The sequence below is a fragment of the Marmota flaviventris genome, chromosome 7, assembly GCF_047511675.1.
Source record: "Marmota flaviventris isolate mMarFla1 chromosome 7, mMarFla1.hap1, whole genome shotgun sequence".
In the NCBI taxonomy this organism is placed as follows: domain Eukaryota; kingdom Metazoa; phylum Chordata; class Mammalia; order Rodentia; family Sciuridae; genus Marmota; species Marmota flaviventris.
This window is the reverse complement of record NC_092504.1, coordinates 90,949,294-90,973,353: the sequence shown is the minus strand read 5'-3', so window position 1 is coordinate 90,973,353 and position 24,060 is coordinate 90,949,294. Positions and strand designations below refer to the sequence as shown.

The following is a 24,060-nucleotide window of genomic DNA, read 5'->3' as shown; positions in this document are numbered from 1 at the left end:
CTGCAATTTCCTGATTTTCTAGTACTTATTAAAATCGTATTTATCAAGGTTGACTCTTGGCTGATGGTTGAACTGGCTCTCCTGGAAGGAATGGCTTTTAGAGGATTGCTGTGGGAGCAGGGGATCCTGTGACCGCTGTGGACAAAGCAGTGTGGGGAATGATTGTACAGTTTTCAGGCTCATGAAACCACAAGCGTCTCAGGAGAGCTGAACCCAAGTTGGAAATCATTCACCTCCTTTTCTTTCAGCAAGCGGTGTCAGAGGGAACAAGCAAACAATCATAAAAACCAGTTGTTTTGATCTCTGGTTCTACTACAGTGTCCATAGTGGATGAGAATCTATATTAAAGAAACTATAAAGGCCTTGGGAATTGACCATGTTTTTGTTTTCAGCCCATCTCCAGGCAAAGGTGTGATGGAACTGATTTGGCCTAAAGCTGTGGCCATGTAAATCTTTTGGCAACTGCCAAATATTACCATCTGGACCAAATCATTTCTTTCTGCATCTTTGCAGGTGCTATTTTCCAAGGTGACTGCCTCTGATTTAGTTGGAAAGGAGGTGACTCCTAAAACCAGAAATAGTTGAACTACTATTAAGTCTGTCTTACCGAAGGAGGATTGTTGTGTTAAATGCTTTCTACTGCATAAAAAAAGACAGAAGAAGAGACAGAACTGAAATCACAGAAAGCTAATATACTTGTGAAAGGAGCCATAGAGAAGGGATAATGAGGCCTGGGCTCATCTAGGTTTCTGCTCCTTAAATAAGTGTGACTGAAGTAAGACATCCTTGGATATCAATATTCTTTCTCCCCTATGACTTATACCAGCCTCATACCACTGAAGTTCAGGAATGGAAGAAATCTTGTAATATTAATATTTCTACCCATTTCCATGTTGTTTTGTGAATCAAATGAATATTCGAGCTATTTTAAAAACTTTCCTTTTATTAGGTACCCATTGTGCAGACAACACTGGGGGAGGAGCAGAGAGAAAAATCACAAAGAGGAGAAATATGTGATCTTTTCCCTCAAAGAAGCCTATCATCTTATAGAGACATTCACTCTGACTTTCCTACAGGTATTCAACATTTGTTTCACGCTCTGTGGGATATGTTGGGAATACAAAGACAAAAAGGCATAGTTTTGTCTGTTTTCAGGGATCTCTCTTATTTTACTAGAGAGATAAATAAGTGTTCATAACTGTGATAAATACTCAGAAGCCATGGAAACTATGATAGGGACACTGTGAAGGGGGCTTTCCAGGGGAAATGGCAGTTGGTTTGTTTTAGACAAATAATGCAAAGGGTAAATGAAAGGTGATATGTGCGGTCTGAGGGTGAGGAGACAGGGGCAGATGCCACATGGCATCCAAGAAGAAATTATTCTGAAGGACCTAGGCACATTTTTAGACACCCTATTACCTAAGTCTAAATGGAAGACTTTTTTCTCTTAGTATTTATTGATATCTCAGTTTCTCTTGGATATTCATGGATAAGAGTTATCAGTATCTTGTTTAAAGCTGCCCTTTACAATTTTGTGCAGAGTTTCTAAAGTAAGAGCACCATAGCTATTGCCAACACCATCAAAAACAGAATTTAAACACAAATGCCACCACTGTCACCCCACCACTATTGTAACCCCACCACCATCATAACTACTACAATCACCACCACTGACAATGTTACTACAGCCATTAGCATCAACAACCAACTACTAATCCATTATCATCACTGCCAACACCCATCATTACCATTATCACCATCACCATCGCTATTACTACTACCACCCACCATGACCTCAGTCACTAGCACTAGCACATGGCCATTACCACCAACAGCAACCACAAACATTGTCACCACCACAAACCATCACCATTGTCACTGCTGTGACCTCAACACCATCACTGCCACCATCACTAGCATTACTATCACCACTCCCATTTTCATTCCTGAAATATTTTTCTAGACCTTCTCAGGCATCTTATGCACCCCAGGTTAGAGTTCTCACATGTAGGGAGTGAGTGATATTGATAGCCATGTTTAAATTTCAACTAAAGGGGCCCTTTAATAAAAGTCCTTTTTCAAATGACTAAAGAGAATCCTCCAGGTTCGCAAAGGAAAACTGAATTTTAAATAAATTCTTCCTCAAAGGAACAGAGATTGAACATTCTGCTACCTTTATTTAAGGAATATTAACCACATGGATCTATAATCTGTGGAAAGCTATTTGAAATTTCTCCCCTGGAGAAATGGGTTAGATAGGATGGCCTAACACTCCCCCTGGATGATGAACTTGTGTGATGGCAATGCTTAATTTTCTCCTGGGAAGCTTATTCTTTTTTTTTTTTTTTTTTATTGTTGGCTGTTCAAAACATTACATAGTTCTTGATATATCATATTTCACAATTTGATTCAAGTGGGTTATGAGCTCCCATTTTTACCCCATATACAGATTGCAGAATCACATCAGTTACACATCCATTGATTTACATATTGCCATACTAGTGTCTGTTGTATTCTGCTGCCTTTCCTATCCTCTACTATCACCCCTCCCCTCCCCTCCCCTCCCCTCTTCTCTCTCTGCCCCCTCTACTGACATTCGTTTGTCCCCCTTGTATTATTTTTCCCCTTCCCCTCACTTCCTCTTGTATGTACTTTTGTATAACTCTGAGGGTCTCCTTCCGTTTCCATGCATTTTCCCTTCTCTCTCCCTTTCCCTCCCACCTCTCATCCCTGTTTAATGTTAATCTTCTTCTCATGCTCTTCGACCCTACTCTGTTCTTAGTTATTCTTTCTAAGGAATTGAGGATTAAGTCTGAGAATGAGAATAAGGCTATTAATAAGAAGATAAGAGTTCTGTGGTTGAGAATATCTCATTCTTTCTTGTCAGTTCTTATATACTATATTTGAAAGTTGTAGAAGCAACTTGAGCCAGGTAGAAGTGTGCCAAGGAGAGCACTAGCAATATACAAAAAAAAAAAAAAAAATCTTAACAACCTCAGAAATAAACAGAGATTGTATTTTTAAAAAATTTGTTCATGTGGATGAGTTCCAGGAAGTCATGTTTTAGGTTACATTTGGAGCAATTTTTCTAGGAAATAAAGAATCATACAATTTATGTGTATTTTAAAAATCGCAATCACAGGCATCTATGGGAAGAGAAGCTATTGAATTAACATGATCAATTCTTTCCAACTTTTTCTTTAAGAATCATTCACAGTTTCTTTAGTTGTTTTGACATGCTAGCACTCATTTGTGTCACTTAATAAATAAACATCTCTTAAATGACCACCATGTCACGTGGTTGAATGAATATGTTCCATGAGTAGCTCTTGAGGACACCATACCTCAGTAGCTGTCTTGGAGCTCATCACATATTGAAAATAATAGTGAGAAGGAGGTGATGTTACAGAAGGGTAAAGCTCTGATATACACATGAACCTGGTCCAATGAAAGTATCTGAGACAAATTGTTAGATGAGGCTTGGGGTGATAAAGGACATGGTCAGAAAAGGAAGCTGAGATTAAATATCTAGTCTGTCACTTGAAAGGTCAAGAGAATTTTGATAGAACAAGAGAGAGTAGGAAGATAAGGAAAGAAAAGAGGAATTTTAGAAAAAGAAAACAGAGTGTGCAAATCAAAGCAAATATAGCTTGTTCTAGAATTGCTTAAGAGAACAGTAGATTGGAAATATTACAGTAATAAATAGTAGGCTCCAAAAGTATATAATATGCATTGGAGGAAAACTAAACTTTGAGAAAATAATGTTTATTAGCAGCACCCCCCCAACAACTCTCTGAACAACAACAACAAAAAATTATGACTTGCTGATGCCTTTGGATCCACTTAGTGGATGAAGCACCAACATTTCATGTTGGTATATAACCAAACTACTAGTTAAAAACCAAGATGGTCATATCTGATTTTCAAACAAAGTCTAACATGGAATTAAGGGTGGCAGAATGATAGTGGGTTCTGAACACATTTTGGAGGATTTGTGAATGCGCACTCCCTATTTGTGTCCTCTGCTCTCAAGGGATTCAGATCCATTAAGCTTGTGCAAAATGAAAGGCAGATATTAATAATGAGTTTCTCATATCTGTTCAAGGGTAATGGGAGAACCCTGATCTGTATGAAAAGCAAAAGCGTGGAAGGAAAGGAAAAGAATCACAGAAATTCATGGTGGGGAAGTAGGGCCCTAACTAATGAGCTCTGACAGTCATTTTTAAAAGCCCCCCCCCTTTTTTTTAGATTTTTAACACTAAGTAGTCATGCTTTCATTTATCCTAAGGAGAATTACAACTTTCCTGACAGAATAAGGAAGTAGAATTCCTTGCACAAAAAAATCTGATATGAAATTATTTTTTTGAGACAATTTTAAAATATTTTGGTAACTTTCTTAAAAACAAATAGTAAATACTTTCTTAGTTAAAAAGTTATTTTGATTTCTTTCATTTTTCATTTTTAAAAGTTGTCTTGCCTTGAGAAAGCCAAGATTCTCTGAACATATTTAACTACCAGAGGGACATGACCCAGAAGTCCAAGTGTAAGCTAAAACACACGTTAAATTCCCTGAAGCAAGGCTTCCAATCCAAAATAAGGTCAAGAAATCCACAAAATGTCTCTACAGCTGTTTTTTTTCTCTCTTTCTCTTTTTTTTCTCTCTCCCTTCCTCTCCCAATTTTTTATTATTTTTGATGTCTGTACTGGTATTTTCAAAAGTCTAAAAATTAATAATTCTTTCCTGTAATATAAAAAAAGGCAAAGGTCAATCAGTAGTTTTTGGCTCAAATGATAGTTGTTACTGGTTTTATTACTGCTTCTTATTTTCCACTATAAAACAAAATGAATAAAATGCAAATTCAAATTGAACAGGCATGTAAAATATGGATTGGAAGCATGACAGTCACTTTGAAAAGCCAGTTGGTTCCTCCTTCCTGAAACATAAACTAAAATACTCTGCCAGTTAGTTTAAGAGTGGTAGTAGTGGGCTGGGGTTGTGGCTCAGCAGTAGGGTGCTCACCTCGAACGTGTGAGACCTTAGGTTCAATCCTCAGCACCACATAAAAATAAGTAAGTGAAATAAAGGTATTGTATCCAACTACAACTAAAAAATAAATATTAAAAAATCAAATCTATTTAAAGAAAAAAAGAGTGGTAATAAAAAAATTGGTATTGACTACATGGCAATATTTTAGTCAATTAATGTCAAAACAAGAAAAAATGGCACGTGGTGTATTTGTTGCTGTTTTTAGTTTGTTTCTGTTAATCATTTTTTTAATTAGGAAATTTAATTCTCAATGCATGAGTTATTGTAAATTTTTTTAATGGTAGGCACTATGCTACATGACCTAAATAGCCTTTCATTTGTATAATAATAACATAAAATATATAGTATCAAACACATTTTATTGATGAAGAAAGATAGGCTCACATTAATTTACTAAATTATCTTGAAATAGATTTTGAGAATTGATTAGGTTTGAGGTTTGTAATTGCATTTCTTTAACTCCCATCAACTTTGATAGATTCATTATATAATATTACAAGCAAAAATGATAGTACATTTTCTGAAGTTTAACATAGGAAAAAACATCTTTTATTTATATATATAAATATTTAAAGTATTTCCAGTTGTATACGGATACAATATCTTTATTTTTTATTTTTATTTTTTTAATGTGGTGATGGGGAAAGAACCCAGTGCCTCATGAATGCTAGGCAAGCACTCTACCAGTGAGCCACAACCCCAGCCCTCTTTTATATATTTTAAAGGAGATTTAAATAAATAAAACTCGAAGTTGAATCTTCTTTGTAATTATGAAGAATGTGAAATTTAAAAAGTTCTCAACTGGGATCTTGGTGGTGATGTTCTAATAACAATTGAGTTTTGAGAGAAGACTTTTTTATTTTTATTTTAACACTAGCCATTAGTTCTGACGGGATTCAGAGGGTACAGAATATGTTCCCTTCAGTAACATTTTCCTGCTTATGGAATTTGATCACAAGGAACTCTCAAGTCACATCCAACTTTAATAAGAATTTTTTTTTTATCCTTTGCACTTTCTAATTAAAAGGATACTTTTTATTTTTTTTAGAAGGAGAAACTTGGAGAGTGACTAATTTATATTATGTTCCAATTATTTTAAGGTAAGTGGGAATGAAATGTAGACAAAGGAGAAGTTACAACTTAACACTTGTCTCACACTGTGTCCTGGGGAGGAGGAGTTTGTTTTGTGCATAGGTTGCATCCTATTGCTTTCTCTATGGTGTGTGTCTTGGCAAATTAACATTGGGATCCACTGAAACCAATCTGATTCATGACAGAAGCCATAGAGAGGATGCAGGTGCAGTTGTTAGGTCTAAAGGTAGATGTGGAAAAAAAAAAAACGAAAGAAAATTTCCCTAATACTTGATTTGTTGGTTCTAGATTGCCCCTTGAATTTATGCATGCATTCATTCAAAAATCAGGTTTTGAAGCAGGTATAAAACCATGAGCAAGAGTTCTTAGACAAGTGGAAGAACTCTGGGTCACTCTCTTTTTAAATAACAAGCCTGCTATATCTGAAAGCATTCAGAGTAGAAAGGTCTACCAAGCTCTGCCTAAAGACAGAGGGCCAAAGAAGGTGGCAAAGAGGTGAAGCCTCAGCTAAATATTTTCCCTCAATTTTTTATTGATGCATTATTATTATATTCAATATTGAGATTCATTATACCATATGTATACATGTACATAAAAATAATTTGTTCAATCTTATTCCCTGGTACCTTCCCTTTTCCTCCCACTGATATCTTGCTCTACTCTACTGATCTCTCTTCTATTACCATATTATTTTATCATTTTAATTAGTGAATTACATATGTGTGTATGTATGTGTGTGTGTATAAAATATGGTGTCTCTATGTTCTGCAGACACCAGACAGCAATAATTGCAAGACTTTTCTAAAAAGTTTTTAATGATAATGTCTTTTAAAATCATAAATAATAAGCAACTGAAAACTAAATAGTCTGTTTAATTAGAGACCTTGCTTTTTGGAGACCTTGGAGCCTGTCCTGTCCTTATGTATTCCAAGGACAGTGCATATGTGGAGTTTCAGTCTTTTGATTCTAAGCTTCAGTAAAATCTTCGTTAATCCTTTAGCTGCGTTCAGCTGTCCTAGAGGAATAAAGAAAGTGTGCTATGTTCAAGTTTGCAAAAGAGTAGTATTCTCTGCCAACATGGGATTCCAACATAATATTCTATTGCTGGTGTGATGGTTTTAGGGTGAAAACAACTTTTTTCAGTCTGCCTGGGACTGTCCCAGTTTTTTCCTCCACTTTGAAAAATTGTGGCAAAAATATATAACATTGTTTAGCATCTTAACCATTTTAAAGAACTCCTCACAGTTTTTAAACAATTAATAAAAATCTAACAACTGTGTGTTTCTGTAATCACAGTCCCAATTTTAAGAAAGAAAGTGCCACATCTGGAAAATCCTCAGTTTTGGGCAAAGTGAGAAGGCTGCTCATTAAGTGCTGGTGATATAGTGGCACACAAGTAGAGACTTTTGGTAGCGAGACATTGCTTATTACAGATATAAAGAAAAACTTTTTTTTTGTACTGAGGATTAAACCCAGGGAACTTTATCACTGAGCTACATCCCCAGTGCTTTTTTATTTTTAAATTTTGAGACAGGGTCTTGCTAAGTTGCTGAGGGATCTCACTAATCTGTTGAGGCTGGCCTTGAACTTGTGATCTTCCTGCCTCAGCCTCCTTAGTTGCTGGGATAACAGCTGTGTGTCACTATGCCCAGTTACAAATTGAAACTTTATTGAGAAATTTGTAGGTACTCATGAAATTGTAAAAAATAATTCTTAGCAAAACCTTATACTCTTTACCAGTGATAACATCTTGTAAAATTATGATGTTATTAAAACCTGCATATAGATATTGATATAATCATTCATTTTATTCAGATTTCACCATTTTTTAAAAGAATATACTTTTAAATTGTTGATGGATACAATATAATTATTTATTTTTTAATTGTAGATGGACACAATACCATTATTTTATTTATTTATTTTTATGTGATGCTGAGAATTGAACTCAGTGCCTCACATGTACCAGGCAAGTGCTCTACCACTGAGCTAAAAGCCCCAGCCCCTTAGATTTCACCAGTTTTACTTGTAGGGGTGTGTGTGTGTGTGTGTGCCTTTGAATGCATGGGTAGGTCTATGTAATTTTATTACCTGTGTAGTCTCATATAATCCTCATCACAGTAAAAATACACTACTGTTTTATTACCATTAGGATCCCTCCACTTGGTTTCACTGTACTAATCACACTCCCACTGTCTTATCCTTTATGACTCCTCTCCAACCCCCACCATCCCTCATCCTATCTCTAAACCATGGCAACTATTACTTCTCCTTCTCTAAATTTTATCACACACATGTATACATGCATACAGACATGCATATGCATGTGTTTGTAATTGGACTCATATGATATATAATATTTGAGGACTGACTTCTTTTCACTCAATATAAACTTGGAAGAGTTACTAAGTCATATCAGTAGTCCACCCCTTTCTATTGCTGAGTATTGCAAGGTATGACTGCACAGTTTGTTGAACCACAGTACAATTATATGAGGGTTTCCCCCTTACTTTTTGGATATTACAAATAAAGTTGCGTAGGTATAGCTGTGTAGGTTTTCTGTGTGAACATAGATTTTAATACCCTGGAATAAATATCTAAGATTGAAAATTTGGGTCATATGGTAATTGTATATTTAATTCTCTAAGAAATTTTTCAAGTTTTTAAGAATAACTGTAGCATTTTACATTCTTATTAACAATGTTTGAGTAATCCAGATCCTTAGCATCTTTGCCAGAATTTCCTTTTGTCATTATTTTTTATTGTAGTCATTCTAATTGGTATGTATGATATTTCATTGTAGTTTTAAAAAATATTTTTAGTTGTAGATGGACACAATACCTTTATTTTGTTTATTTAGGTTGTTGTTGTTGTTGTCGTTGTTTTTTAATGTGGTGCTAGAGATTGATCCCAGTGCCTCACGTGTGCTAGGCAAGTGCTGTACTACTAAGCCACAACCCTAGTCCTCATTGTAGTTTTAATTAGCATTTCTTTCATGGTTATTGATGTTGAGCATCTTTCCGTGTATCTATTGTTATCTATATATCTTCTTTGGTGAAATGTCTTTTACCTATTCTCTAACTGTATTTTTTTTTGTATTTTAGTAATTGCGTTTTCAGAATTATTTATATAGTCCAGAAATTGATCCTTTGTCAGAGATGTAATTTAAAAATATTTTCTCCCAGTTTGTACCTTGTCTTTTTATCTTTTTATGTGGATTTTAATAAGTCAAGCATTTTTTAATTTTGACAAGTTCCCAACCAATGGGAACTCTCCAGGAATCCCCGGGAATCCCCATGAGAACTCCAAAGTAGCGTGAGAACTGCAAAGTAGCGTGAGAACTGCAAAGTAGCAGCCAAGGCGGATAGTAATGCCTTGCCTGTCAATCAATACTATTGGCAAAATGCCAGGGGCCATTCTGACTCAGCTGTGGCTCTCAGCAGCAAATCTCAAAGTCAGAGGAATTCCTTCCACTTTTTTCTTCTTTATTGAAATTGAGAATAAGCTTAATTATACCTACAAAAACTTTGCTGTGACTTTGATAGGAATTGAATTAAATTTTGAGGAGAATTGACATTTTTACTATGTTATATCTTTGAATCCATAAATACGGTATGAGACATTAATTTATTTGGATCTTTCTTTGATTTATCAGTGCTTTACATTTTCAGAATATTGTTCCTGTACATGTTTGTTAAGTTTATCCCTAAGTTTTTTTATTTTCATTGATATGATTGTAATTAATATTCTGTTTTAAATTTTGGTTTCTTTATGTTCATTGTTAGTGTATAGAACTGTGAATTTTTGTATGTTGGTCTTGTATCCTTTATATACTGTAACCTTTATAAATGGGTCTTTTATTTTGTATGGAGTTCTTGGAATTTTCTATATAAATAACCATGTCATGGGTAAATGAGGACAGTTTCATTTCTTTCTTTTCAATCTACAAGCCTCTTGAGCATTATTACTCCCCCCCCACCCCGCCCTGCTTTTCTGCAGTGGTTTGAATTTTCAGTATTATGTTGGAAAAGAATGATGAAGAGATATTCCTCCTTTGTCTCTGATTTTGGAGGAAAACCTTTTGGTCACTCACCACTAAGTATGACTGATATAGGTTTTTTGTTGTTGTTATTAAGATCTTCTTTAGAAAATTTAGGAAGATTTCCTTTATTCCTAACTTGCTGGAATTTAAAAAAAATTCTTAATAGGAATGGATTTTGTCAAATGCTTTTTTTGGTATCAACTGACATGATTATATGAATTTTCCCATTTACTCTGTAATGGTAAATTACTCTGATTAATTTTTAAATGCCAAGCCAGCCTTGCATACTTGGAGTAAATCTCATTTAGTCACTGTATATATTGTTTATATATACATTATTGGATTCAATTTGCTAATAATTATTGAAACTTTTCATGAGTAGGTTTCTTTCTTTCTTTTTTCTTTGGGTCTGTTTTTTATATTGTGGCAATACTGCCCTCAAAAAAATAAGTTGAAAGTGTTCTATTTTTTATTTCTTGAAAGATATTATGTAAAATAGGTGTTTTTTTCTGAGTGTTTGATAGAAAATTCTCTCATGAAACCATCTGAACTGTAAGTTCCTTTATTTTTAATAATTCATTTATCTAATGCATAATTCATTTATCTAATTGCAATAGGATTATCCAGATTATATTTCTAATGTTGGTTGAATTTTAGTAGTTTGTGATTTTTTTTTAAGGAATTAACCCATTTATTCTAAGTTGTCAAATTTATGAGCATAAAATTATTTATTCCTTATTATTCTCTTAGTAGCTGCAAAATCTGATATCTCCTGTTTCGTTTTTGATATTGGTGATTTGCATCTTTTGATTTTGTGAGTCTTGGAAGAGGCTTACCAATTTTATTATTATTTTTTAAGAACTAGCTCTTTGTTTTATTGATTATCTCTGATTATTTTACTTTAATTAATTTATTTCTGCTTTTATCATTAGTGTTTCTTTTCCTATTCTTGTTTCAACTTTACTAAGCACTTTCTTTTCTAGTTCTTAGATTATTGACTTTGTGATCTGTTTTTAATGTAAGTATTTAATGCTGTTCATACCCCCTCAGTACTGTGCTAGGTGCACTCCACATGCTTTCATGGGTTGCATTTTCATGTTCATTTGGTGTTACACATTGAAAAAAATTCTCTGTTAACACTTCCTCTTTGAATCATGGATTATTAAGGTGTATGTTGCTTAATTTTTACACGTTTAGAGATTTTCCTGTTTACCTTCAGTTTTGGCTTTTTCATTTGATTCAATTATGGTTGAAGGATATATCTAATAAGATTTGAATTCTTTTAAATTTATTGTGGTTTGTTTTATGGCCTAGGGCAAAATCTGTCTTGGTGATAGAAGACATAGGCTTGCATTCTGGTATTAGCTATTAAAGTTATAACTTACCTTGCTGCTATGAATATGGTCAAACCTCAGTTGAAGAGACCTGAGCCATACATGGAGCTAAAGTTGATAGTGAATGGCCATAGAGGACTCTATGGTTCCTATCAACCAATGATTTGAAGGAGAAATTTAAAAGGAGCAGAAATCATTGCACATTATTGCACAGTGAAGTTTTGTCACCACAATTCAGCACTAGGAAGTTGTACTAGAGAAAGGCAGAATAAGACACAAGTACAAAAGAGGCAATGGGATATGATGGATGCATGAGGGATGTGTGCGGGAGGAAGGCTTAGCTTGCTTTACAAAGGGAATCAAAGAGTCAAGGAAAATTCAATCAGTTAAGGAAGAGTAACATACTCAAAATCTGATACGTGGATGCTAACACATAATAAGGGTGAGAGAAGAATAGAAGTTTATTGGATTGGACAAAGGGGAATGAAGAGAAGGGACAAGGGATTGGAATAGGAAAGACAGTAGAATGAATTGGACATGACTTTCCTATGTGCATATATGAATACACCACTAGTGTAACTCCACATCATGTACAACTGCAAGAATGGAAAGTTATAATCCCCGTATGTAGGATATGTCAAAGTACACTCCACTGTCATATATATCTAAAAAGAACAAATAAAAACAAATAAAAAAGTTAAGTGGCCAGTATGCAGCCAGCCAGAATGAAAGACTTTATCATTCTACCTTCATTAATTTTTTTCTCATTGTTTCTTTAAAAATAAGGTAAATAAATGAAAATATAGAGCATCATAGAAGAATCATGGGAAAAAAAAGCCATGTTGTAAAGTTTAAAATGAATTTATCCAAATTTAGTAAGTCTACAGTTTGGAATTGGCAAAACAACCCCATGTCCTTCTTTTGTAATTAATGTAGATGCTGTAAACGTAATGTAAAGTAAATATGAAATCTCAGTGACTTAGTGCAGTCATTTCTTTCTTCTTCATGTGAAGTCCAATTCAGCTGTGGTGGTAGAGAGCTTCATGTAGAATTAGAGGGAGCAGGGAGGAGGAAGACGCCCGGCGCGCGCCAAGCCAGATGGGAGGAGGAAGTCCGGCCCCGCCCCGTGTACTAGTCTGGAGGAAGCCCATCAACCCTTAAAACCCATCAAAGGGGGTGTGGGTGGTTCTGCGGCTGATCCAGGTACCCGGTTTCCAATTCCCCCACCCTTATCTGCGATAACTCAAAATATTTCCCACAAGCTTTTGGGGGTTGTAGCTATCAATGCAAAATAACAACTGTACAGGCACCTGGTTTCTACCTCAGAGACTAGAGTAGGGAAGATTCAGGTGGAAGCTCATGTCCTTTCACACTGGCTATACCCACCACCCTGAATACAGAGGCTCAAGCTAGGAATAGACAACGCCACCTACTGGAAGCAAGGAAAACAGTGTTCTGAGAGACTTTTTTTTTCTCTTTCTTTCTCTCTTTTCTTCTCTCTCTTCCACAACTTCAACATACGTGAAACCAAGAACTGTGCATGAACAACCGAATTACCAAGTAATATAATATAGAGGAATTGCATATACCCCACTTTCCCCCATTTTTTTTCTTTATTTCTATCTTACTTTCCTTTTCCTTCTCTTATTTCTCTTTTCTTCCTTGTTATTATTTTTTCTTTTTTTTCATTTGTATTCTCTCTATCCCACTTTCAATCTCCTAACTTTTAAAATCTATACATAGGGTAACTATCTAAATACAGATAGGAGGTTGAGTCTGTACATTCTTCCATAAATTACTAGTCTATTGGTTAGAGTTCTCCAAAGGTTCTAAGTTTAACCACATACCCTCACTCCTTTCCCTCTAAGTATAACATCCTTCATCTGAAATTAAGTTTTCTATATGCCACCAGATATGGTATGCCTTTTATGAAACTAATAAATATATTCTTAAGTAATAATTAAAACCAATATCTATAGACTTAGAATCTAACTATAAATGTATTAATAATGAAAACTTGTGCTTAGACAATGTACTGTTGATATTGGGAACTGTTAACATTGTCTTTCTCCGCAAAAGAGGGATTTTGGAGCTCTACAAGAACAATACAAATATATAAGGGGAAAAACATTAACACAACAGTTTCACAAAGCTAGAAAGAATCATGAGCAGTATGAAAAGACAGGGAAAGAAAGGACCACAAACAATACAGGTCAATTCAACATTAGATGAAGTAATATCTGCAGCTGATGGAATGTCAGACAAAGAGTTCAGGATATACATGCTTCAGATGATCTCGAGTCTCTTGGAAGACATTATACAGCAAATTCACACAATGAAAAATCACTTTGACAATGAATTACATAAACAAATCCAAGAAGCAAAAGATCAACTCTATAGGGAGATAGAGGATATAAAAAACAAACAAACATAAATCCTGGAAATGCAGGAAACAATAAACCAAATTAAAAACTCAAATGAGAGTATTACCAGCAGAGTAGAACACTTAGAAGACAGAACTTCATACAACCAAGACAAAGTTTTTCTACTTGAAAAGAACATAGACAGCTCAGCGAGAATGTTAAGAAATCATGAGCAGCCATTCACATGGGATAAAAACATGGCAGAGATCTGATGTCATCAGAAAGCGGCGGAGGAGAAAACTTTATCGATACCAGCAGCGACAGAAACAGTTGGTCTCCTGGTAAAGAAAGTGAGTCATAAACACCCGAGTCTCTCTCACTTTGTCATCAAGCCAGAGGGGCAGAGTAGAGCCGCCGCCCGTGCCCGGAACAGGACCAGCGACCCGCAGGCGTGGTAGTCACGTCACCCCAATTGGAGTAGGGGCAGAGCAGAGCTGCCACCCGCGCCTGCAAGGTAGGCAGACCTGCGACTAACCGGTGAAACAGGCCCAGCGGTCCGCGGGGGAGGTAGACACGTCACACCAATTGGAGGAGGGGCAGAGCAGAGCCGCTGCCCGTGACTGCAAGGTAGGCAGACCTGCGACCGACCGGCGGAAGAGGCCCAGTGGCCTGCCGGTGTGGTAGACATGTCACCCCAATTGGTGTAGGGGCAGAGCAGAGCCTTCGCCCGTGCCCGGAACAGGCCCAGAGGCTCGCCGGCATGGTAGTCACATCACCCCAATTGGAGTAGGGGCAGATCAGAGCCGCCACCCGTGCCCGCAAGGTAGGCAGACCTGCGACCGACAGGCGGAACAGGCCCAGCGGCCTGCCGGCATGGTAGACACGTCACCCCAAATGGAGTAGGGGCAGAGCAGAACCGCTGCCCGCGCCCGGAACAGGCCCAGCGACCCGCCGGCGTGGTAGTCACGTCACCCCAATTGGAGTAGGGGCAGATCAGAGCCGCCGCCCATGCCCGGAACAGGCCCAGCGACCCACTGGCGTGGTAGACACGTCACCCCAATTAGAGTAAGGGCAGAGCAGAGCCGCCACCCGCGCCTGCAAGGTAGGCAGACCTGCGACCGACCGGCAGAACAGGCCCAGCGGCCTGCCGGCATGGTAGACACGTCACCTCAATTGGAGTAGGGGCAGAGCAGAGCCACTGCCCGTGCCCGGAACAGGCCCAGCGGCCCATCAGCGTGGTAGACAGTTCACCCCAATTGGAGGAGGAGCACAGCCGCCACCCACCCCTGCAAGGGAGAATTTTCAACTATACAAGAGCAATATAAATATAAAGGGGGAAAATTTCAATAACACAACAGCTTCACCAAGAAGAAAGAAACGCGAGCAGTATGAAAAGACAAGGAAAGAAAGGACCACAAGCAATGCAGGTCAACTCAACGTTAGAAGAGGTAATAGCTGCAGCAGATGGAATGTCAGATAAAGAATTCAGGATATACATGCTTCAGATGATCTGGAGTCTCAAGGAGACATTAGACAGCAAAATCAGACAATGAAAGATCACTTCGAAAATGAATTACATAAACAAATCCAAGAAGCAAAAGATCAACTATACAGGGAGATAGAGGTTATAAAAAACAAACAGAAATCCTAGAAATGCAGGAAGCAATAAACCAACTTAAAAACTCAATTGAGAATACTACCAGCAGAGTAGAACACTTAGAAGATAGAACATCAGACAATGAAGACAAAGTATTTCAACTTGAAAAGAACATAGACAGCTCAGCAAGACTATTAAGAAACCATGAGCAGAACATCCAAGAAATATGGGATAACACAAAGAGACCAAACTTAAGAGTCATTGGGATACAGGAAGGTATAGAGGTCCAAACCAAAGGAATGAGCAATCTATTCAATGAAATAATACGAGAAAACTTCCCAGACTTGAAGAATGAGACAGAATCCCAAATCCTAGAAGCCTACAGGACACCAAATGTGCAAAATCATAAGAGATCCACACCTAGACACATTATAATGAAGATGCCCAACATACAGAATAAGGAGAGAATTTTAAAAGCTACAAGAGAAAGGAAGCAGATTACATTTAGGGGTAAGCCAATCAGGATAACAGCTGATCTTTCAACACAGACTCTGAAAGCTAGAAGATCCTGGAATAACATATTTCAAACACTGAAAGAAAATGGGTTCCAACCAAGAATTGTGTATCCAGTGAAATTAAGCTTCAGGATGGAAGATGAAATTAAAACCTCCCACAATAAACAAAAGTTAAAAGAATTTGCAGCTAGAAAACCATCTCTTCAAAACATCCTCGGCAAAACATTACAGGAAGAGGAAATGAAAAATAACAATGAAAACCAGCAGTGGGTGGTAGTACAGTAAAGGGGGGAAAATAATCAAAGAGGAAAACAAACCATGTTTAGTAACAGAAATAAACAAATATGGCTGGAAGAACAACCCATATCTCAATAATAACCCTAAATGTTAATGGCTTAAACTCACCAATTAAGAGACACAGGCTAGTAGAATGGATCACAAAACAAGACCCAACAATATGCTGCCTACAGGAGACGCATTTGATAGGAAAAGACATACATAGGCTGAAGGTGAAAGGTTGGGAAAAATCATATCACTCATATGAACTTCGGAAACAAGCAGGAGTGTCCATACTCATATCAAATAAAATAGATTTCAAGCCAAAGTTAATCAAAAGGGATAAAGAGGGACACTACATACTGCTCAAGGGAACCATACACCAACAAGACATAACAATCATAAATATATACGCCCCAAACAATGGTGCAGCTATGTTCATCAAACAAACTCTTCTCAAGTTCAAGAGTCTAATAGACCACCATACAATAATCATGGGAGACTTCAACACACCTCTCTCACCAATGGACAGATCTTCCAAACAAAAGTTGAATAAGGAAACTATAGAACTCAATAACACAATTAATAACCTAGATTTAATTGACATATATAGAATATACTACCCAACATCAAGCAGTTACACTTTTTTTTCTCAGCAGCACATGGATCCTTCTCAAAAATAGATCATATATTATGTCACAGGGCAACTCTTAGACAATATAAAGGAGTAGAGATAATACCATGCATCTTATCTGATCATAATGGAATGAAACTGAAAATCAATGATAAAAGAAGGAAGGAAAAAGCATGCATCACTTGGAGAATGAACAATAGGTTACTGAATGATCAATGGGTTATAGAAGACATCAAGGAGGATATTAAAAAATTCTTAGAGATAAATGAAAACACAGACACAACATATCGGAATCTATGGGACACATTGAAAGCAGTTCTAAGAGGAAAATTCATTGCTTGGAGTTCATTCCTTAAAAAAAGAAAAAACCAACAAATAAATGATCTCATACTTCATCTCAAAATCCTAGAAAAAGAAGAGCAAAACAACAGCAAAAGAAGTAGAAGGCAAGAAATAATTAAAATCAGAGCTGAAATTAATGAAATAGAAACAAAAGAAACAATTGAAAAAATTGACAAAACTAAAAGTTGGTTCTTTGAAAAAATAAATAAAATCGACAGACCCTTAGCCATGCTAACGAAGAGAAGAAGAGAACTCAAATTACTAGCATACGGGATGAAAAAGGCAATATCACAACAGACACTTCAGAAATAGAGAAGATAATCAGAAATTATTTTGAATCCTTATACTCCAATAAAATAGAAGATGGTGAAGGCATCAATAAATTTCTTAAGTCATATGATCTGCCCAGATTGAGTCAGGAGGATATAAACAACATAAACAGACCAATATCAATTGAGGAAATAGAAGAAACCATCAAAAGACTACCAACTAAGAAAAGCCCAGGACCGGATGGGTATACAGCAGAGTTTTACAAAACCTTTAAAGAGGAACTAATACCAATACTTTTCAAGCTATTTCAAGAAATAGGAATAGAAGGAGCTCTTCCAAATTCATTCTATGAGGCCAACATCACCCTGATCCCAATACCAGACAAAGACACTTCAAATAAAGAAAACTACAGACCAATATCTCTAATGAACTTGGATGCAAAAATCCTCAATAAAATTCTGGTGAATCGTATACAAAAACATATCAAAAAAATTGTGCACCATGATCAAGTAGGATTCATCCCTGGGATGCAAGGCTGGTTCAATATATGGAAATCAATAAATGTTATTCACCACATCAATAGACTTAAAATAAGAACCATATGATCATCTCGATAGATGCGGAAAAAGCATTCAACAAAGTACAGCATCCCTTTATGTTCAAAACTCTAGAAAAACTAGGGATAACAGGAACATATCTCAATATTGTAAAAGCAATCTATGCTAAGCCTCAGGCTAGCATCATTCTGAATGGAGAAAAATTGAAGTCATTCCCTTTAAAATCTGGAACAAGACAGGGATGCCCTCTCTCACCACTTCTGTTCAACATAGTTCTAATGGCCAGAGCAATTAGACAGATGAAAGAAATTAAAGGCATAAAAATAGGAAAAGAAGAACTTAAATTATCACTATTTTCAGAAGACATGATTCTTACCTAGCAGACCCAAAAGCGTCTACAAAGAAACTATTAGAGCTAATAAATGAATTCAGCAAAGTGGCAGGATATAAAATCAACACGCATAAATCAAAGGCATTCCTGTATATCAGCGACAAATTCTCTGAAATGGAAATGAGGACAACCACTCCATTCACAATATCTAGCTAGATATCAAATCAGAGACACGCCGTCTGATGGAAGAAAAAGTTGGCTACGATCTACATACTGTGGGGTCAAGCTCCAAATTCCTCAATAGGACACCCATAGCACAAGAGTTAATAACTAGAATCAACAAATGGGACTTACTCAAACTAAAAAGTTTTTTCTCAGCAAGAGAAACAATAAGAGAGGTAAATAGGGAGCCTACATCCTGGGAACAAATCTTTACTCCTCACACTTCAGATAGAGCCCTAATATCCAGAGTATACAATGAACTAAAAAAATTAAACAATAAGAAAACAAATAACCCAATCAACAAATGGGCCAAGGACCTGAACAGACACTTCTCAGATGAGGACATACAATCAATCAACAAGTACATGAAAAAATGCTCACCATCTCTAGCAGTCAGAGAAATGCAAATCAAAACCACCCTAAGATACCATCTCACTCCAGTAAGATTGGCAGCCATTATGAAGTCAAACAACAAGTGCTGGCGAGGATGTGGGGAAAAGGGTACACTTGTACATTGCTGGTGGGACTGCAAATTGGTGCAGCCAATTTGGAAAGCAGTATGGAGATTTCTTGGAAAGCTGGGAATGGAACCACCATTGACCCAGCTATTCTCCTTCTCGGTCTATTCCCTAAAGACCTAAAAAGAGCATGCTACAGGGACACTGCTACATCGATGTTCATAGCACCACAATTCACAATAGCTAGACTGTGGAACCAACTTAGATGCCCTTCAATAGATGAATGGATTAAAAAATGTGACATTTATACACAATGGAGTATTACTCAGCACTAAAAAATGACAAAATCATGGAATTTGCAGGGAAATGGATGGCATTAGAGCAGATTATGCTAAGTGAAGCTAGCCAATCCCTAAAAAACAAATGCCAAATGTCTTCTTTGATATAAGGAGAGCAACTAAGAACAGAGCAGGGAGGAAGAGCATGAGAAAAAGATTAACATTAAACAGGGATGAGAGGTGGGAGGGAAAGGGAGAGAGAAGGGAAATTGCATGGAAATGGAAGGTGACCCTCATTGTTATACAAAATTACATATAAGAGGATGTGAGGGGAAATGAAAAAATATCAAGGGAGAGAAATGAATTGCAGTGGATGGGGTAGAGATAGAAGATGGGAGGGGAGGGGAGGGGGGATAGTTGAGGATAGAAAAGATAGCAGAATACAACAGTCACTAGTATGGCAGTATGTAAAAATGTGGATGTGTAACCTATGTGATTCTGCAATCTGTATACGGGGTAAAAATGGGAGTTCATAACCCACTTTAATCAAATGTATGAAATATGATATGTCAGGAGCTTCATAATATTTGGAACAACCAATAAAAAAAAATGTAAGAGAGCTGGAAACAAGAAAGAATTAGAGGAGCAAGCATTCAGGAACTCAGAGAAAGTGAGAATCATTTAACTCTTGGCTTCCAAGGTGTTTCTGGGTAGATCTCTTGCTGGTTAATTGCTGGAAAGAGAGTGTATGATAACTTGAGAGGTTTCAATGGGCCAAGCCTGGAAATTATGCATATTATTCCATCCAAATTGGTCAAAAAGTTGTCAGTAGTCAGTAGTCAGTCTAATCATCTGTTGGTATCTTCAGTGAATTGGTGAAGGCGATCCCCCACTCACTGTCTTGACAGGGTCACAGTGAGAAAAAGTGTTGGCAAAGCTGCTCTCCCACTGTCTTGACAGGGTCACAGTGAGGATGAATGCTGGCAAAGCCACGCTGGTTGTTGGGAAACCGAAACCATGAGACCCTTTTTTATGTAATTGGGACTTTTCATTTTCATGCTTATGTTTCTGACAGGAGGCATGAGTATGTTAAATGCCAAACAAATTAAATTTCAGATGGCTAGAACATAACAGGTAGTTCATGCCTTGGAGGCTGTTCTACTACCCCTCAGCATATCAAGGACAAAGTAGAAGGCTGTTCTTCTATCTCAGTACATTATGGACAAACCTGATAACGGACAACAATCATCCTTTGAAAGGTCATGAGAATTTTAGGCACCACATTGATTATATCAACTAGAACCCAAGCCCATATTTCTGGTCTTTTAGAAAACCTAATCAGTATGCTTATTTCACAAAGTTCACCACATGCAGTTTCATTTTTGATTAAGGAAAGTTATATTATACACTTAGAAAAGTTAAAACATATAAAGATATATTTTTCTCTTTTTATAAACCCTTTCTTACTTTACATAGGGATATATGATGAGCATAGTTAATACTGGTGGAAAGTGGATTGATTTTTAGAACTTACTTTCTATTGAGAAAGATTATAAAGATATGAGAACTAGTGCACCTTGACGAGAAACAAAGAAACTCTTTGAGAAAGCAGCTCAACCAGTTTTATGAGAATAAATTTAGGAATTAATTAAAATAGCTTTATAAGATACAGTTTTAGAATAATGTTAGAAATATTATTTTATTTAGATTCTTAAGTTTAGAAATTCTTAAGTTTTTAGTTGTATAGGTTTCTGATATGTTTTAAGAATGATTCATAAACTTTAGGATATTTTAAATATAAGATTTAAAGGTACTTTTTTAGATGGGAATTTTAGATTAGAAATAAAGTACAAGTGTACTTTAGGTTAATGATTGGTTAGGAGACTTAGAGTCTGGTTATGTAGTTTGGCATTAGTTAATAAGAAAATAGCATATCTTGGGAAAAATAGTAAATCTTGGGAAAATCTGAAAAATGTAAATTAGTGACGTATTTTATTAATGATTCTGTACTTTTAATAATTACATAACTGAAGGACATATCCTGGAAAAATGTAAATTAATGTTACATTTTTTGTACCCCCAATCATGGATAAGGAAATGTCATGTCTTGGCAAAGTTTTAAATTATATAATCAATGACGTATTCTGAATCTATAATGATGAGAAAAATTGTAATAAAAGATGACACAGAGAAAGCTGCATTAGCTCTCTCTCTGGAGATTGCTCGAACGGAACGACTCCTGTCTCATTCTTGTTATTAACTCTTGGGCTATGGGCGTCCTATTAAGGAATTTGGAGCCCGACCCCACAGTATGTAGATCATAGCCAACTTTTTCTTCTATCAGACGCAGTGTCTCTGATTTGATATCTAGCTCCTTGATCCATTTTGAGTTAACTTTTGTGCATGGCAAGAGAAAGGGATTCAGTTTCATTTTGTTGCATATGGATTTCCAATTTTCCCAGCACCATTTGTTGAAGATGCTATCCTTCCTCTATTGCATGCTTTTAGCCCCTTTATCAAATATAAGAAAGTTGTAATTTTGTGGATTGGTCTCTGTGTCCTCTATTCTGTACCATTGGTCCACCCGCCTGTTTTGGTACCAGTACCATGCTGTTTTTGTTACTATTGCTCTTTAATACAGTTTGAGATCTGGTATCGCTATACCTCCAGATTCACACTTCCTGCTTAGAATTGCTTTTGCTATTCTGGGTCTTTTATTTTTCCATATGAATTTCATGATTGCTTTCTCTATTTCTACAAGAAATGCTGTTGGAATTTTGATTGGCATTGCATTAAACCTATAGAGAACTTTTGGTAATATCGCCATTTTGATGATGTTAGTTCTGCCTATCCATGAACAGGGTACATTTTTCCATCTTCTAAGATCTTCTTCTATCTCTCTCTTTAGGGTTCTGTAGTTTTCATTGTATAAATCTTTCACCTCTTTTGTTAGGTTGATTCCCAAGTATCTTATTTTTTTTGAGGATATTGTGAATGGAGTGGTTTTCCTCATTTCCATTTCAGAAGTTTTGTTGCTGATATACGGGAATGCCTTTGATTTATGCGTGTTGATTTTATATCCTGCCACTTTGCTGAATTCATTTATTAACTCTAGCAGTTTCTTTGTAGAGCCTTTTGGGTCTGTTAAATATATTATCATGTCATCCGCAAATAGCGATAATTTAAGTTCTTCTTTTCCTATTTTTATGCCTTTAATTTCTTTTGTCTGTCTAATTGCTCTGGCTAGTATTTCAGGAACTAAATTGAATAGAAGTTGTGATAGAGGGCATCCCTGTCTTGTTCCAGATTTTAGAGGGAATGCCTTCAGTTTTTCTCCATTTAGGATGATGCTAGCCTGAGGTTTAGCATATATAGCTTTTACAATGTTGAGGTAAGTTCCTGTTATCCCTAGTTTTTCTAGTGTTTTGAACATAAAGGGATGCTGTACTTTGTCGAATGCTTTTCTGCATCTATCGAGATGATCATATGGTTCTTATCTTTAAGTCTATTGATGTGGTGAATAGCATTTATTGATTTCCGTATATTGAACCAGCCTTGCATCCCAGGGATGAATCCTACTTGATCATGGTGCACATTTTTTTTGATATGCCTTTGTATTCGATTCGCCAGGATTTTATTGAGAATTTTTGCATCCAAGTTCATTAGAGATATTGGTCTGTAGTTTTCTTTCTTTGAAGTGTCTTTGTCTGGTTTTGGGATCAGGGTGATGTTGGCCTCATAGAATGAATTTGGAAGAGCTCCTTCTATTCCTATTTCTTGAAATAGCTTGAAAAGTATTGGTATTAATTCTTCTTTGAAGGTTTTGTAAAACTCTGCTGTATACCCATCTGGTCCAGGGCTTTTCTTGGTTGGTAGTCTTTTGATGGCTTCTTCTATTTCTTCCTTTGTTATTGGTCTCTTTAAATTGTGTGTGTCTTCCTCATTCAATCTGGGCAGATCGTATGACTTAAGAAATTTGTCGATGTCTTCACTATCTTCTATTTTATTGGAATATAGGTTTATAATGTCCTTCTTTATCCCTTTTGATTAATTTAGGTTTGAAGCTGATTTTATTTGATATGAGTATGGCCACTCCTGCTTGCTTCCGAGGGCCATGTGAGTGGTATGATTTTTTCCCAACCTTTTACCTTCAGCCTGTGTATGTCTTTTCCTATCATATGAGTCTCCTGAAGGCAGCATATTGTTGGATTTGTCTTTTTGATCCAGGATTACTAGCCTATGTCTCTTGATTGGTGAATTTAGGCCATTAACATTTAAGGTTACAATTGAAATATGGTTTGTACTTCCAGTCATGTTTATTTATTTATTTATTTTAGTTTGGCTTGTTTTTACTTTTTGGTTATTTTCCTCCCCCTTTACTGAGATACCTCCCGCTGTTAGTTTTGGGCACTATTTTCCAATTCCTCTTCTTGTAGTATTTTGCTCAAAATGCTTTGCAGTGCTGGTTTTCTGGCTGCGAATTGTTTTAGCTTTTGTTTATCTTGAAAGATTTTAATTTCATTGTCAAATCTGAAGCTTAATTTTGCTGGATACAGTATTGTTGGTTGGAATCCATTATTTTCAGTGTTTGAAATACATTGTTCCAGGATCTTCTCGCTTTCAAAGTCTGTGATGAAAAATCAGTCGTTAACCTAATTGGTTTACCCCTGAATGTAATCTGCCTCCTTTCTCTTGTAGCTTT

At 36.3% G+C, this 24,060-nt stretch overlaps 1 long non-coding RNA gene across 1 annotated transcript in view; it reads left to right on the top strand.

Moving 5' to 3' along the window:
• The first annotated feature begins 966 nt into the window (after positions 1-966).
• LOC139706533 (uncharacterized) overlaps positions 967-24,060 on the top strand; it is a 35,590-nt gene continuing 12,496 nt past the window's right edge. Inside the window, exon 1 of the long non-coding RNA XR_011708151.1 lies at positions 967-1,076. This is a non-coding gene — a long non-coding RNA (uncharacterized lncRNA). The remainder of the gene's footprint in view (positions 1,077-24,060) is intronic.